Source organism: Aotus nancymaae, unplaced genomic scaffold, assembly GCF_030222135.1.
Source record: "Aotus nancymaae isolate 86718 unplaced genomic scaffold, 86718_ANA_hifiasm-v0.15.2.pri h1tg000040l, whole genome shotgun sequence".
Classification (NCBI taxonomy): Eukaryota; Metazoa; Chordata; class Mammalia; order Primates; family Aotidae; genus Aotus; species Aotus nancymaae.
The window spans coordinates 90,297,195-90,312,978 of NW_026988454.1; the positions used below are offsets into that span (position 1 = coordinate 90,297,195).

The window sequence follows — 15,784 nt, forward strand, 5'->3', positions numbered from 1 at the left end:
AGGCTTCTTGTTGAATTGAATCTTCATCATTATGCAATGCCTTCCTTTTGTTCTTTATTACCTTTGTTGTTTTAAAGTTTGTTTCATCTGAAATAAAAATAGAAAGTCCTGCTCTTTTCTGTTTTTCATTTGCTTGATAAATCTTTCTCCATCCTTTTTTGAGCCTAAAGCTGACATTGCATGTGAGATGGGTCTCCTGTAGACAGTATATGATTAGGTCTTTTTTCTTTGTCCAAGTTGCCATTCTGCACCTTTTTTTTTTTTTTTAAAGATGAGGTTTCACTGTGATGGCCAGGCTGGTCTTGAACTCCTGAGCTCAGGTGATCCACCCTCCTCGGCCTCCCAAAGTGCTAGGATTACATGCGTGAGCTACCGCGCCCAGCCCATTCTGCACCTTTTAAGTGGGGCATCTATCCCATTTACATTCAAGGCTACTATTGATATGTGTGAATTTGATCCTATCCTCATGCTGTTAGCTGGTTGTTATGTAGACTTGATTGTGTAGTTTCTTTATACTGTCAATGGTCTACATACCTAAGTGCATTTTTGTGGTAGCTGGTAAGGGTCTCTCATTTCCATGTTTAGCATTCCCTTTAGGACCTCATGTAAGGCAGGTCAGGCCTCATGGTAACAAATTCCCTTAGCATTTGCTTGCCTGAAATAATTTTATTTCTCCTTTGATTATGACAGTTAGTTCATTGAATATAAAATTCTTGTTTTAAATTTCTTTTCTTTAAGTATACTAATTGTAGACCTCCAATCTCTTCTGGCTTGTAGGATTTCTGCTGAAAGCTCCACTGTTAGCCTGATGAGATTCCCTTGTAGGTGATCTTCCCCTTCTGTCTAGCTGCCTTTAATATTTTTTCTTTATTGTGGACCTTGGATAATCTGATGACTGTGTTTCTCAGGCTTTGTTGGAATGTATAATATCAGACTATATCTTCAAATATGTCTTCCAAGTTACTTGCTCTCTCTTACTCTTTCAGGGATGCCAGTGAGTCATAGGTTTAGACTCTATGTAAAAACATCAAACTCTTCAAGAGTTTTCATGTCATCCTTACGCAGGGGCCACTCTAATCCTCTCTGTATCATTCCAGTTTCATTACATGTACTGCCAAAGCAAACACCACTTAAAACTGTTTTGACACACTCTTTACACTTCCATAAAGTGTCTTACGCCATGCTCAACAACTTTCCTCTACAGTATATTCTCATACCTGATTGGATGCTGGCAAAATAGAAATTGTTCTATGTGGAGCTTTGCCCTAGGTTAGAGAAGAACATGAAGGTCAGTGTACACTTTGGACTACATGTCTTAAAGAGATGATGTTTCTCTCACCATTGGTAAATAGGAAAACAAAGAGCAAGCTCTCCTCCATTATTTATCAAATAATAGGAAGAGCAGTTAAAAAGGTATAAGGGCCAAAGAGAATGTTTACTGTGGCCCCCTGAAGTTTCACTGAAAAATTATCTCACAAAAATTAGATTTATGGGAGAAAAGGCATACAAATTTTTAAGCTGTATACTTTGGAGCCTTCCGAATAAAGACCCAACCCCTCCAGTGGGGTACAGAAACTTATATATTACCTTGGGGTTACAGAAAGAATGGGGGCATGAGCACTTCAGTAACTGTTAAAAGGAGCTATAATTCTAGAAACCAATCATTGAAATCTACCAAAATAGAAACTCCTTAAAGCATAAATTTCACAGGATCTATAAAACAATAACACAATGAAAAAAAGAAAAAAAAAAAAACAAGATATTCAGGCAACAACTAGCACAATGAATAGAATAGTACTTCACACCTCAATACTAACGTTGAATGTAAATGGGTTAATGCTCCTCTTAAATTATACAGAATGGCAGAATGGTTAAGAATCCACCAACCAAGTTTCTGCTGTCTTCAAAAGATTCACCTAACACAAAAGGACTCACATAAACTTAGATGGAAAATATATTCCATGCAAATAGACACCAAAAGCAAGCAGAAGTAACTATTCTTATATCAGACAAAATAAACTTTAAAGCAACAAGAGCTTAAAAGGACAAAGAGAAACTTTCTATAATGACAAAAGGACTAGTCTAATGGGAAAATATCAGTCCTAAATATATATGCACCTAACAAACAATGGAGCTCCCAAATTTATAAAACAATTACTACTAGACCTAACAAATGAGATACACAGCAACACAATAATACTGGGGGACTTCAATACTCCACTAGCACTAGACAGGGCATGAAGACAGAATGTCAACAAAGAAACAATGGACATAAACTATACCCTAGAACAAATGAGCTTAACACATATTTACAGAACATTTTACCCAACAATTGCAGAATATATATTCTACTCATCATCACATGAAACATTCTCCAAGATAGACTGTATGACAGGACACAAAACAAGTCTCAATAAATCAAAGAAAAGTGAAATTATGTCAAGTACTCTCTCAGACCACAGTGGAATAAAATTGGAAAATCAACTTCAAAAGCGACCCTCATAATGAATGACAGTAGTAACACAACCTATCAAAACCTCTGGGATACAGCAAAAGTGTTGCTATGAAAAAGTTTATAGGATTGAATGCCTACTTCAAATAGTTTGAAAGAGCACAAATAGACAATCTAAGGTCACATATCAAGGAACTAGAGAAACAAGAACAAACCAAACCCAAACCCAACAGAAGAAAAGAAATAACAAAGATCAGAGCAGAACTAAGTGAAATTGAAACAAAACAAAAACACAAAGATAAATGAAATAAAAAGCTGGTTCTTTGAAAAGATAAAATTGATAGACCATTAGCAAGATTAACCAAGAAAAGGAGAAATAATATCCAAATAAGCTCAATTAGGAATGAAACAAGAGATATTACAACTAATATCACAGAAATATAAGTTTATTCAAGGCTACTATGAACACCTTTACATGCACAAATTAGAAAACCTAGAAGAGATGGATAAATTTCTGAAAATACACAGATTAAACCAGGAAGAAATAGAAACTCTAAATAGACTGATAATAAGTAAGAAGATTGAAATGGTAATTAAAAAGTTACCAAAAATCAAAAAAAGTCCAGGAACAGATAGATGAATGTCTGAAATTTATCAGACATTCAAGGAAGAATTGGTACCAATCCTATTGACACTATTCCAAAAATAGATAAAGAGGAAATCTTCCCTAAATCATTTATGAAGCCCATATTACCTTTATACCAAAACCAGGAAAGGACATAACAAAAAAAGAAAACTACAGACCAAAATTCCTGGTAAACAAATAGATGCAAAAATTCTCAACAAAATACTAGCTAACAGAATCCAACAGCATATCAGAAAAATAATCCAACATGAACAATTGGGTTCATACCAGGGATGCAGGGATCGTCTAACATAGGCAAGTCAATAAATGTAATACACCACATAAATAGAATTAGAAACAAAAATCACATAATCATCTCAATAGATGCAAAAAAAGTATTTGACAAAATTTAGTATCTCTTTATAATCAAAACCCTTAGCAAAATTGGCATAGAAGGGACATACCTTAAGGTAATAAAAGCCATCTATGACTAACCCATAGCTAACATTATACTGAATGGGAGAAAGTTGAAAGCATTCCACCTAAGAAATGGGACAAGACAAGGATGCCCACTTTCACCACTTATATTCAACATAGTACTGGAAGTCCTAGGCAGAGCAATTAGACAAGAAAAAATAAATAAATAAATAAATAAATAAATAAATAAATAAATAAATAAATAAAGGGCATCCAAATCAGTAAGGGGTCAAACTGTCGTTGTTCACTGATGATATAATCATATACCTAGGAAACATATAATCATCACTAATGATCAGGGAAATGCAAATAAAAACCACCAAAAAAACCCTAAAGCCTCATCCAAAAAGCTCCTAGATATGAAAAATGAAAATTTAATAAAATTTCAGAATATGAAGTCTATGTACACAAACCAGTAGCACTGCTATACATCAACAGCAACCAAACTGAGAATCAAATCAAGAACTCAATCCCTTATACAACAGCTGGAAAAAAAAAAAAAAAAAAAACTTAGGAATAAACCTAGCTAAGGAGGTAAAAGGCCTCCAGAAGGAAAACTGCAAAACACTGCTAAAAGAAATTATAGATGACACAAAGAAATGGAAACACATCCCATGACCATGGATGGGTAGAATCAATATTGTGAAAATGACCATACTGCCAAAAACAATGTACAAATTCAATGCAATTCCAATCAAAATACCACCATCATTCTCCACAGAACTAGAAAAAACAATCCTAAAATTCATAAAGAACCAAAAAAGAGCCCACATAGCCAAAGCAAGACTAAGCAAAAAGAACAAATCCAAAGGCATCACATTACCCAACTTCCAATTACACTGTAGGGCTATTGTCACCAAAATAGCATGGTACTGGTATTAAAATAGGCATGTAGACCAATGGAACAGAATAGAGAACCCAGAAATAAAGCCAATTACTTAACAGTCAGCTGATCTTTGACAAAGCAAACAAAAACAAAAAGTGGGAAAAGGACACCTTATTCAAAAAATGGTGCTGAGAAATATGGCAAGTCCAATGTAGAAGATTGCAACTGGATTCTCATCTCTTACCTTATAAAAAATTAACTCAAGATGTATCAACAACTTAAACTAAGCCCTGAAACCATAAAAATCCTAGAAGATAACATCAAAAAAAACCCTTCTAGGCATTGGCTTAGGCAAAGACTTTATGCCAAGAACCCAAAAGACAATGCAACCGAAACACAAAGATAAATAGATAGAACTTAGTTAAACTAAAAAGCTTCTGCACAGCAAAAGAAATAATCAGCAGATAAAACAGACAACCCACAGAGTGGGAGAAAATATTCCCAAACTATGCATCCAATGAAGGACTAATATTCAGAATCTACAAGGAACTCAAACAAATCAACAGGCAAAAAACAAACAATCCCACTGAAAAGTGGGCTAAGGACATAAACAGACAATTCTCAAAGGAACATACACACCATGGAATACTACACAGCCATAAAAAATGATGAGTTCATGTCCTTCAAAGGGACATAAATGAATCTGAAAGCCATCATTCTCAGCAAACTGACACAAGAACAGAAAGCCAAACACCGCCTGTTATCACTCATAGGTGGGTGTTGAACAATTAGAACACGTGAGCAAAGGAAGGGGAGCATCACATACTGCAGTCAGTTGGGGGGCACTAGAGGACAGCAGGGGGTGGGGAGGGTGGGGAGGGATAATGACGGGAGAAATATCAGATATATGTGATGAGGGAATGAAGGCAGCAAACCACCTTGCCACGTATGTACCTATGCAACAATCCTGCATGATCTGCACATGTACCCCAGAACCTAAAGTACAATAAAAAAAAAAAAAGATATACAAATGGCCAAAAAACATGATAAAATGCTCAACATCACTAATGATGAGGGAAATTCAAATCAAAACCACTATGCACCACCACCTTACTCCTGCAAGAATGGCCACGATCAAAAAATAAAAAATAATGGATGTTGGTGTGGATGTGGTGAAAAAGGAACACTGCTAGAGGGAATGTAAACTAGTACAATGTAAACTAGTACAATGACTATGGAAAACAGAATGGAAATTCCTTAAAGAACTAGAAGTAGATCTACCATTTGATTTAGCAATCCCACTACTGGGTATCTACCTAGAAGAAAAGTCATTATACAAAAAAGATGCTTGAACATGCATGTTTATAGCAGCATGATTGGCAATTGCAAAAATATGGAACCAGCCCAAATGCTCATCAACCAAGTGGATTAACAAATGTGTTATATATATATACACCATGGAATACTACTCAGCCATAAAAATAAATAAAATAATGGCATTCACAGCAACCTGGATGGAATTGGAGACCATTATTCTAAGTGAAGTAACTCAGGAATAGAAAACCAAGTATCATATGTTTTCACTCATAAGTGGGGGCTAAGCTGTGAGGACACAAATTCCAAGACACATGGACTTTGGGGACTTAGGGGAAAGAGTGAGAAGGAGGTGAAAGATAAAAAACTATACATCAGGTACAGTGTATACTACTCAGGTGATGGGTGTACCAAAATCTCAGAAATCACCACTAAAGAACTTATCCATATAACCAAACATCACCTATTCCCCTCAAAAATCAACTGAAATAAAAAATAAAAATGAAGAAATGAAGAAACAAAAAAAGAAAGAATGGGGGCTTGGATCCTGACAAAACAGGTTGTGGGAAGGGAAAGAAGGGAAAGTCACTCAAGAGAAAATAAATAATTACTAGAATTCAATGGGCTTGAAGAACATACAGTGGTCTAGGACAATGTTTGGCCTACAGAGCAGACAATGGTTTATGACAAAAGTTCATCTAGGTTTGTTGACAGATTTTAGTCTTCCTTCCTACGATATGGGTTCAATTTATGAAAAGTCAGGGAAGGGACCAGAAGTAATTGTTTACTTCTTTAGTGGATCCAGACTTTTTCTAGATAAGGGAACTTCAGAGAATCCTATACTTTGAGGGAAACAGTGTGGGAGAGGAGATGGATGTAGTAAGAGAGACCTTGAATCCCCTTTTTCAGTTCCGCATTTATGAAGTGTCATATTTTGGGGTATAATTTTTGATCCCAACAAAGGTATAAAACTCAGAATTTTTACAGGCTGGAGAGACTCTCTGATGAGTCTGGTTTCCTGCTCTAAAAGTCCTAATGGGGAAGTGATCATAGAGAATTATTCTACAAGGAACTCAAAAAATGCATATATAATGTGCTAGATTTGAATTGGGGTTTTAAGAGCTACACAGTCCTCTGTCTTCTCATGTATGTTCAGCAAGTATCAAATAAAGCAATTAAATGAGTTAACCCAAGATAGAAGACTAGTGTGACTCATTTCTAAAGACTTTGGAGGCCTATTTTAAGCAGGAAAAATGGTGCTGGGGCAGAGAAGTGCCTGACAGTCTGCAGAGGCGGGGGAAAGCAAAAACCCATCAGGGTCCCATTATTAAGGCCAAGCATTCAATGTTGCTTAAAATAAATGGGGCTTTGGTAATATTATTCTCCCTATCCATCTATTCTCACTTCCTAAATAACCTCATCCAATCCCCAAGCTTCAAAAATTACATCTAAACCTCTGGCCCTGGCCTGCACTCAACTTCAGACTTGTCTACCCAACTGCCTATACAACAATACAACTTGGTTGTCTAATGGAAATCACAAAACATAACTATCTTGTGCCTAAAGATGTGATACGCGTGAAGAATAATAAATATTTGTTGAATGAATGAACAAGCCAATGTTAGATAGTAATAACCAGAGAAAACAATGTGCCACCCAGGCAGTATTCAAGGAGTCTTTGAAAAAAGAGGAAGACCTCTGAGCCTGCAGAAACCAGGAGGAGCTACTATTGCTTAGCAAGACCTGACTCCAGGATAGAACACCTTGGCCAGGGTCCAGGTACTTGTGGGCCTAACTAAAGCTAAAGTATCTAAAACTGCTTAAGTCTGAATATGTGATGATACATCTGACCTGTAACTTAGCTTCAGGATCCCAGTGAAGAATGCATCCAGGATATATGATTATGAGTATGTAGGCATTTCCTGTGGTGCAGCAGTAACGCTGGGGTAAGTTACCTATTCATTCTTTTGTCAGACCAGAACCAGGACTGCGTTGTAAGAGGAGCCCTGATTTTTCTTTTTCTGGAGGTAGCTTTTTAATCATGAATACATCCTCATTAGGTGCTTCACTTTTCATAAAAGAATGTTCACCTATTCTCAAGTCAGCCAATAGTTGTTTCACATGGGTTTTTTTTTCAACAACACAAATATTGTACTCTAGGTACTTGTCAAGAAATACAACTTCATATTTTCTTCTGCCCGATGCCATCATATGATCATTTGTGAAAATGACACACAGCATTTCCTGAAGAATTTTCCATCCATCCTTTTTAGAAAAAAAGTCATTCTTACAAGACTCTGCTGAGCCAGATCACTGAAGAACCAAGCTATATGATTGTTTCATTTCATAGCAGCAATTACTCACCTGCCCTTGGGCATTGTATCAATATTTACTGGGGAATGTTATAAGGAAGAGCTCTAAAGACTATGTTGTGACAAACCCATATGTTCAAAAACATTTCAGTCTCCCCTGATCTACTGTCTTGTTTTATCTCATGGACATGCATCATGTAACTTATCAAAGTCTCCTTTCAGAGGGTCTGCTGGAATGTTTAGAAATGAATTTTTCAACCACTCTACATGAGTTTGGGGTATTAACTTTATTTCAGGTTAATCTGCCCTTATCTTAATTTTGCTAATCTTTTATCTTTTCACTTATTTATATAAACAGTAAATATAAAACTTACCTATGTGTGTGTATATATATATTCTTATTTGAAAATTATTTCATATCTAGTATAATGATTTATATTTCATTCATTCAAATCTATTTGTAAACAATTATTTGTTAACTTATCAAGGCCATATGTCAACTATAATAATTTATTTTGTTAGACATGAGACATACATCCTATCTTCCTGTCAGTTCACAGATAACAGTGTTTTCATTTAATAAATGACTATGAATTTCATAAGTCTTAGGCTATAGAGTGGCTTATTTTATTCACCAAATATTTGTTGAACACCAACTCTGGGCTAAGCAGTGTTCTCAGTATTAACATATACAAAATAAAGAAGGTTACTACTCTTATGTAGCATATATTCTGTGGGATGAGGTTAGGGGTAAATTAGTAATAAACAAGCAAATGCAAAAACAGGATAATTTCCAATCAGAGGCCAAACTTTTTAAACAATACAGTGGGTTTGTGTGGTGATAATTGGAGAGCAGTTTCAGACTGGGTTGTCAAGGAAGTCCTCTTTGGAGGTGACAGCCAGTGAGGATAGAATCACACAAATATCTTTAAGAGAAGAGAGTTCTAGACAGAGAGAAAAATAAGTATGATGTCCCTAGTTTGAGGACTAGTTTGATGTATTGGAAAAAGAAAAAATATATATAATTAGCAAAAGAGAAAGTGGTGTAAGATAAGTCAGGATGTTGACAGAGGTCATATTAGATAGAGATGAGGGGTGTGTAAAGAATTCAAACAGGAGAGAGGGAAGGAGCAAAAAAAAAGCATTCAAAGTTATGTGGAAGAAGTCACTGTATGTCAACTACAAATTGCACAATGGAAAAATAACTTTCTAAAGAAGTGACATCTAAACTGAGACTATAGAGATGCTGAGCTGGTAGAAAAACCTTCAGATTACTGAAGAGTCAAGCAAGAAAAAAACAGAGAAGTGGCCACTGGATTTGACAAGCTGAGGTTGTTCATGATCCTGGCAATCAAACTAGATTCAATGGATTGTTGAGAAAAGAAGCCTGATAAGAATAAGTTGGAGAGAAATGAAATATATGCCACATTTAGGGATAAAAAAACTCAAGATAAAAATATTTCAATTCTGTCCAATTTTTTCCACAAATTTTCCCAAAACAAAATTTAATGAAAATGTCTTAAGGGTTTTCATGATCTTGACATAATATTCCTAAAATTAATATGGAAATACAAAGAACTAGAAATTTCTACAAATACTTTGAAGAATGAACTGGGAGATATGGTCTATCAGATATCAAAATTTATTCCAAAACTACAGTAAATAAGAGAATTACACAAGTAAAGTATCAAACCCATGAAACAACATAGAGATCTAGGAAACAATATAAGATACACATGGCATTACAAGGCAGTGGAGAAATGATGAGCTATTCATTCATAATGCTAAGGCAAATGGACAAAAGATATGAATAGGCAATTTGAAAGAAAGAAAAACCAAAACCAATAAACATATGAAAATCTGTTCTATATTCCTAGATATCAGAGTGATATGATTTGGCTATGTCCCCACCCAAATCTCATCTTGTAGTTTCCATAATCCCCACATGTCATGAGAGGGACCTGGCGGGAAGTGGTTGAGGGTGTGGGTGGTTTCCCTTATGCTGTTCTCATGATAGTGAGTGAGCTTTCATGAGATCTGATGGTTTTATAAGCATCTGGCATTTCCCTGCTGGCACTTCTCTCTCTTGCTGCCTTGTGAAGACGGAAGTGTTTGCTTCCCATTCCACCATGATTATAAGTTTCCTGAGGCCTCTCCAGTCATATGAAACTGTGAATAAATTAAACCTCTTTTTCTTATAAATATCTAGTCTCAGGTATTTCTTCATAGCAGCATAAGAACCAACTAATACAGCAAATTGGTACCAGGAGTTGGGTGCTACTATAGGAATACCTGAAAATGTGGAAGCGACTTTGGAATTGGGTAACATGCAGAGGTTGGAACAGTTTGGAGGGCCTAGAAGACAGGAAAATGTGGGAAAGTTTGGGACTTCCCAGAGAATTGTTAAATGTCTTTAACCAAAATGTTGATAGTGATATGAACAATGAAGTCCAGCCTGAGGTAGTCTAAAATGGAAATGAGGAACTTGTTAGGAACTGGAGTAAAGGTCACACTTCCTATGTTTTAGCAAAGAAACTGGAGGCTTTTTACCTTTGCCCTAGAGATCTGTCAAACTTTGAACTTGAGAGAGATGATTTAGGGTATGTAGCAGAAAAAAAATTTATAAGCAGCAAAGCATTCAAGAGAAAACAGAGTATATGTTTGGAAAATTTGCAGCCTGGACAATGCAGTCAAAAAGAAAAACCAATTTTCTGGGAAGAAATTCACACTGGCTGCAGAAATGTGCATAAGTAACATGGAGTCAAATGTTAATCACCAAGACAATGGGGAAAATGTCCCCAGGGCATGTCAGAGACCTTCATGGCAGCCCTTTCCATCACAGATCTGGAGGTCTAGGAGTGAAAAAATGCTTTTCTGGGCTGGGTCCAGGACCTCTCCCACCCCCACACTCTCTGTGCAGCCTCAGGACTTTAGTCCCAGCTGCTCCAGTCTATGGTTAAAAGTGGCCAAGTTATAGCTCAGGCCACTGCTTCAGAGGCTAGCAGCCCCCAGGATTGGCAGCTTCCACATGGTGTTTGTCCTATGGGTTCACAGAAGACAAGAATTGAGGTTTGGGAACCTCCACTTAGATTTCAGAGGTTGTATGGAAATGCCTGGATGTCTAGGCACAGGTGTGGTGCAGGAGCAGAACCCTCATGGATAACCTCTGCTAGGGTAATGTAGAAGGGAAATGTGGGGTCTGAGTCCCCATACAAAGTGCCCACTGGGCCACTGCCTAGTAGAACTGTCAGAAGAGGGCCATTGTCCTCCAGGCCCCAGAATGGTAAATCCAATGACAGCTTGCCCTGTACTCCTAGAAAAGCCACAGGCACCTAATGCCAGCCCATGAAAGCAGCTGGAAGGGGGGCTGTACCCTGCAAGGCCACAGGGGTGGAGGTGTCCAAGGCCATGGGAGCCCACCTCTTGCATCAGCATGACTTGGATGTTAGACATGCAGTCCAAGATCATTTTGGCACCTTAAGGTTTAATGACTTCCCTATTGGATTTTGGACTTGCATGAGCCTGTCGCCCCTTTGTTTTGGCCCATTTCTCCCATTTGAAATGGGTGTGTTTACCCAATGCCTCTATTCTCACTGAATCTCGGAAGTAACTGACTTGTTTTCTATTTTACAAGCTCATAGGCAGAAGGGACTTGCCTTGTCTCCGATGAGACTTTGGACTTGGACTTTGGGTTAATGCTGTTATGACCTAAGACTTTAGGGGACATGAGATTTGGGGGTGGAATAATATGGCTTGGCCATGTCACCATCCATATCTCATCTTGAATTTCAATTCCCATAATCCTCACATGTCATGGGAGGGACCTAGTGGGAAGTGATTGGATCATGGGGGTGGGTTACCCATGTTGTTCTCATGATACTGAGTGAGTTCTCATGAGATCTAATGGTTTTAAAAGCATCTGGCATTTTCCCTGCTGGTACTTCTCTCTCTCTTACTGCCTTGTAAAGAAGGAAGTGTTTTCTTTCCCTTCCACCATGATTGTAAGTTTCCTGAGGCCTCCCTAGCCACATGGAACTCTGAGTCAATTAAATCGTTTTTCTTTATAAGTTACCCTGTATTGGGTATTTCCTCATAGCAGCATGAGAACAGACTAAGACATAGGAAAATGCAAATTCAAATTATGGTGATACACCATTTTAAACTCATCAGTTTGGCAAAATTTAAGTCTGACAATTCAAGTGTTGGCATGAATGTAGAGAAATAGGAACTTCTCATTTATCATTGGTAGCAATGGAAATTTGTATAATACCCATCAATAGAGAATAAAATCAACAGCAGTTATTTAATAAAATATTAAACAAAATTGAAATGAATAAATTAATAAATTAATATAATTAAATCTCAAGAACATAATGCTGACCAAAGAAGTAATTTGTAAAATGACATGTACAATATATTATTTATTTAACATTTGAAAATGCATAAAAACAATACAAATATATGTTTTTGCATTAGTATATATAAACATGCATAGACATGATAAACACCAAATCTAGGTTAATAGTTGATGGTTAATGGTTAACAGGTGATGATGGAAGATGAGGAAAGCTGAAGGACTGTCCCTCTGATTACACTTATTTTCTTATTTTTTTTTAATAATTTCAAATTTATATTAGATTCAGGGAGTAAATGTGCAGGTTTCCTCACATGAGTATACTGCATGATGCTGAGGTTTGGGATAGAAATGAGCCTGTCACCAAAATAGTGAGCAGAGTACCCAGAAGTTAGTTTTTGAACTATTGGCCCCCTCTCACACTCTCTCCTATAGTAGTCCCCAGTGTCTATATGTCCTTTTTTTTTTTTTTTTTTTTTTTGGAGACGGAGTTTCACTCTTGTTACCCAGGCTGGAGTGCAATGGCACGATCTCGGCTCACCGCAACCTCCGCCTCCTGGATTCAAGCAATTCTCCTGCCTCAGCCTCCTGAGTAGCTGGGATTACAGGCACGCGCCACCATGCCCAGCTAATTTTTTGTATTTATAGTAGAGACGGGGTTTCACAATGTTGACCAGGATGGTCTCGATCTCTTGACCTCGTGATCCAGCCGCCTCGGCCTCCCAAAGTGCTGGGATTACAGGCGTGAGCCACCGCGCCAGGCCCTATACGTCCCTTTTTAAGGAACAACATACAGTATTTGGTTTTCTGTTCCTACATTAATTCACTTGGGATAATGGTTTCTAGCTGCATCCATGTTGCTGTAAAGGATATAACTTCATTCTTCTTATGGCTGCATGGTATTCCACAGTATATATGTACCACATTTTCTTTATCCAATCCACTACTAATGGGCACTTAGGGTGATTCCATGTCTTTGCTGTTTTGAGTAATGTTCTGATGAACTTTCAAGTGCATGTATCTTTTTGGTAGAATGATTTATTTTCTTTTGGATATAAATCCCAGCAATGAGATCGCTGGGTCAAATAGTAGCTGTGTTTTAAGTTCTTTGAGAAATCTCCAAACTGATTTCCACAGTGTCTAAACTAATTTGCATTCCCATCAACAGTGTATAAGTGTTCCCATTTCTCCATAGTCTCACCAGCATTGTTGTTTTTGACCTTTTACTATTAGCCATTCTGACTGGTATGAGATAATATCTTATTGTGGCTTTGATGTGCACTTCTCTGATTAGGTGATGTGCAGCATTTTTTCATATATTTCTTGGTTGTTTGTATGTCCTCCTTTGAGAAGTGTCTGTTCATTTCTTTTGCCTACTTTTTAATGGAGTATTCTGTTCCAGTCTATACGTCTGTTTTTGTATCCGTACCATGCTGTTTTGGTTACTATCTTTACAGTGTGAAGTCAGGTAATGTGATGTCTCTAGCTTTTTTCTTTTTACTTAGGACTGCTTTGGCTATTTAGGCTGTTTATGGGTTCGATATGAATTTTAGAAGAGTTTTTCTAGTTCTGTGAAAAATTAGATTGATATTTTGATAGAAATAGCCTTGAATCTGTAGAGTGCTTTGAAAGTGTGGCCATTTTAATGATATTAGTTTTTCTCATCCATGAGCATGGAATGTTTTTCCATTTGTTTGTGTCATCTTTGACTTCTTTAAGCAGTGTCTGTAGTTCTCTTTGTAGAGATCTTTCACCTCCTTGGTTAGATGTATTCTTAGATACTTCATTTTTGTGTGCATGGCTATTGTAAATGAGAATACATTCTTGACTTGGTACTCACCTTGAATGCTTTGGGGGTGCAGAAATGCTACTGATTTTTGTACATTGATTTTGTATCCTAAAACTTTACTGAAGTTGTTTATCTATCTCAGGAGCCTTTTGGCAAAGTCTAGGGTTTTCTCAGTATATAATTATACTATCAATGAAGAAAGACAAGTTGCCTTCTTTTCCTATTTCAATGTCTTTCATTTCTTCCTGTTTCCTGATTGCTCTGGGTAGGACTTCCTGACTATACCTATTTTCTCAGTAAAACTAGAGGGCAGATCGGTGAAATCTGGGGAGAAAATCATCAGGATGTTAATATTAAAAGGCGAGAAATTTTTTTTGTAAACTGGAAAAGTTAATTTACAGAGAAAACTCACAAAGTTATGTGTTAAATTGATCTAGGCCAATTTAGGTAAATACAAATAGGTTGAGTTTAGTAGGTTACATGGGCACTAATAGTTGAAAGTGGTTTAGAGGTAGTTACTCCCCTACAACTTTATTACCAGGTTTCAGTAAAAGAAAGAATCAAACAAAAATCTTCTACACATGCAAACTATTATTAAATTAACAAGTATTAGTCAGCAGTCCTCAAATAGACCGTATCACCTGTTCTGTAGGTTCAATAAAATCCCACTTTGGTTTCAAAAAAGGATTGAAGTCCTTCCAACCATGTATTACATGAGCTTTCTTTGGTATAAATGCAAAACAGTCTAGAGGCAAATTTAAGTGGCCTCATTTTCATCATCAGTTAGCAAGGATCCTCCAAAGATATGACTAGGCAACAGGACTCTCGAGAAACAAGCGTCCAACTTCATCACAAAACTGAAGAATGACACACTAGACTTGTGTCAGAACAGGGAATCTTTCTAAAATATTTTAACCAATTCACAAATTTTAACTATTTCTAATCTCACTTAGTACATGCCCATTTCCATTACCTATTAACAAACCACTTATTTCACCAATGAATGCCCATTTCTATCCTTCATTATGCTAGTATTTAAAACTCTTGTGTTAATCAGAATTAAAAGTCATTGATGATTATAGTAGCCATCTTTGGAGTGTGGCCTCTTTGCTGAATGTCTATTTGAGACTTCAGATCATGCATTTCACTCATTTTTACTGATAGTTAATAAGTGTAGGATTCTAACTTGTGGTCAGAGACTGTGCTTAAATCACTTATTAGCTATGAAATGGAAAGAACTTCCTTAACCTCCTTAAGCTTTAATGTCCTCATATGCAACGTGACAATAGTAGTCACCTAATATGGTCAACATAGAAATTAAAGACCTCTAAAGGGCTTAAAACTAAAAAATGTTTGTTACTATGATTAAAGTGTTTTGGCTAGCATTTTTCATATGGCATCACTTTGAAAGGTACTGAACTGGTAACCCCATTTCATTATCTTTAGATGCATTATATCACTTTCAGATTGTGTGCCCCTGCACGAGCATATGTCTTTGTGTTTCATGCTCTAACACTTTTTTGAGTCCTACAAAATGAAGCAATTCATAAACTTCTTTTTAAGCAAGTGCTTGTTAAGCAGGCAAAATCTTGCACTAGCAGATCTTGATCTTGATCTGATCTCTCTCTCTCTTCC

At 36.7% G+C, this 15,784-nt stretch overlaps 1 non-coding gene across 1 annotated transcript; it reads right to left on the bottom strand.

The window, feature by feature from the left end:
• Positions 1-1,020: 1,020 nt before the first annotated feature.
• On the bottom strand, positions 1,021-1,127 carry LOC135268513 (U6 spliceosomal RNA). The gene has a single exon (XR_010336827.1). It is a non-coding gene; the product is annotated as a U6 spliceosomal RNA (small nuclear RNA).
• Between the last annotated feature and the right edge of the window lie 14,657 nt (positions 1,128-15,784).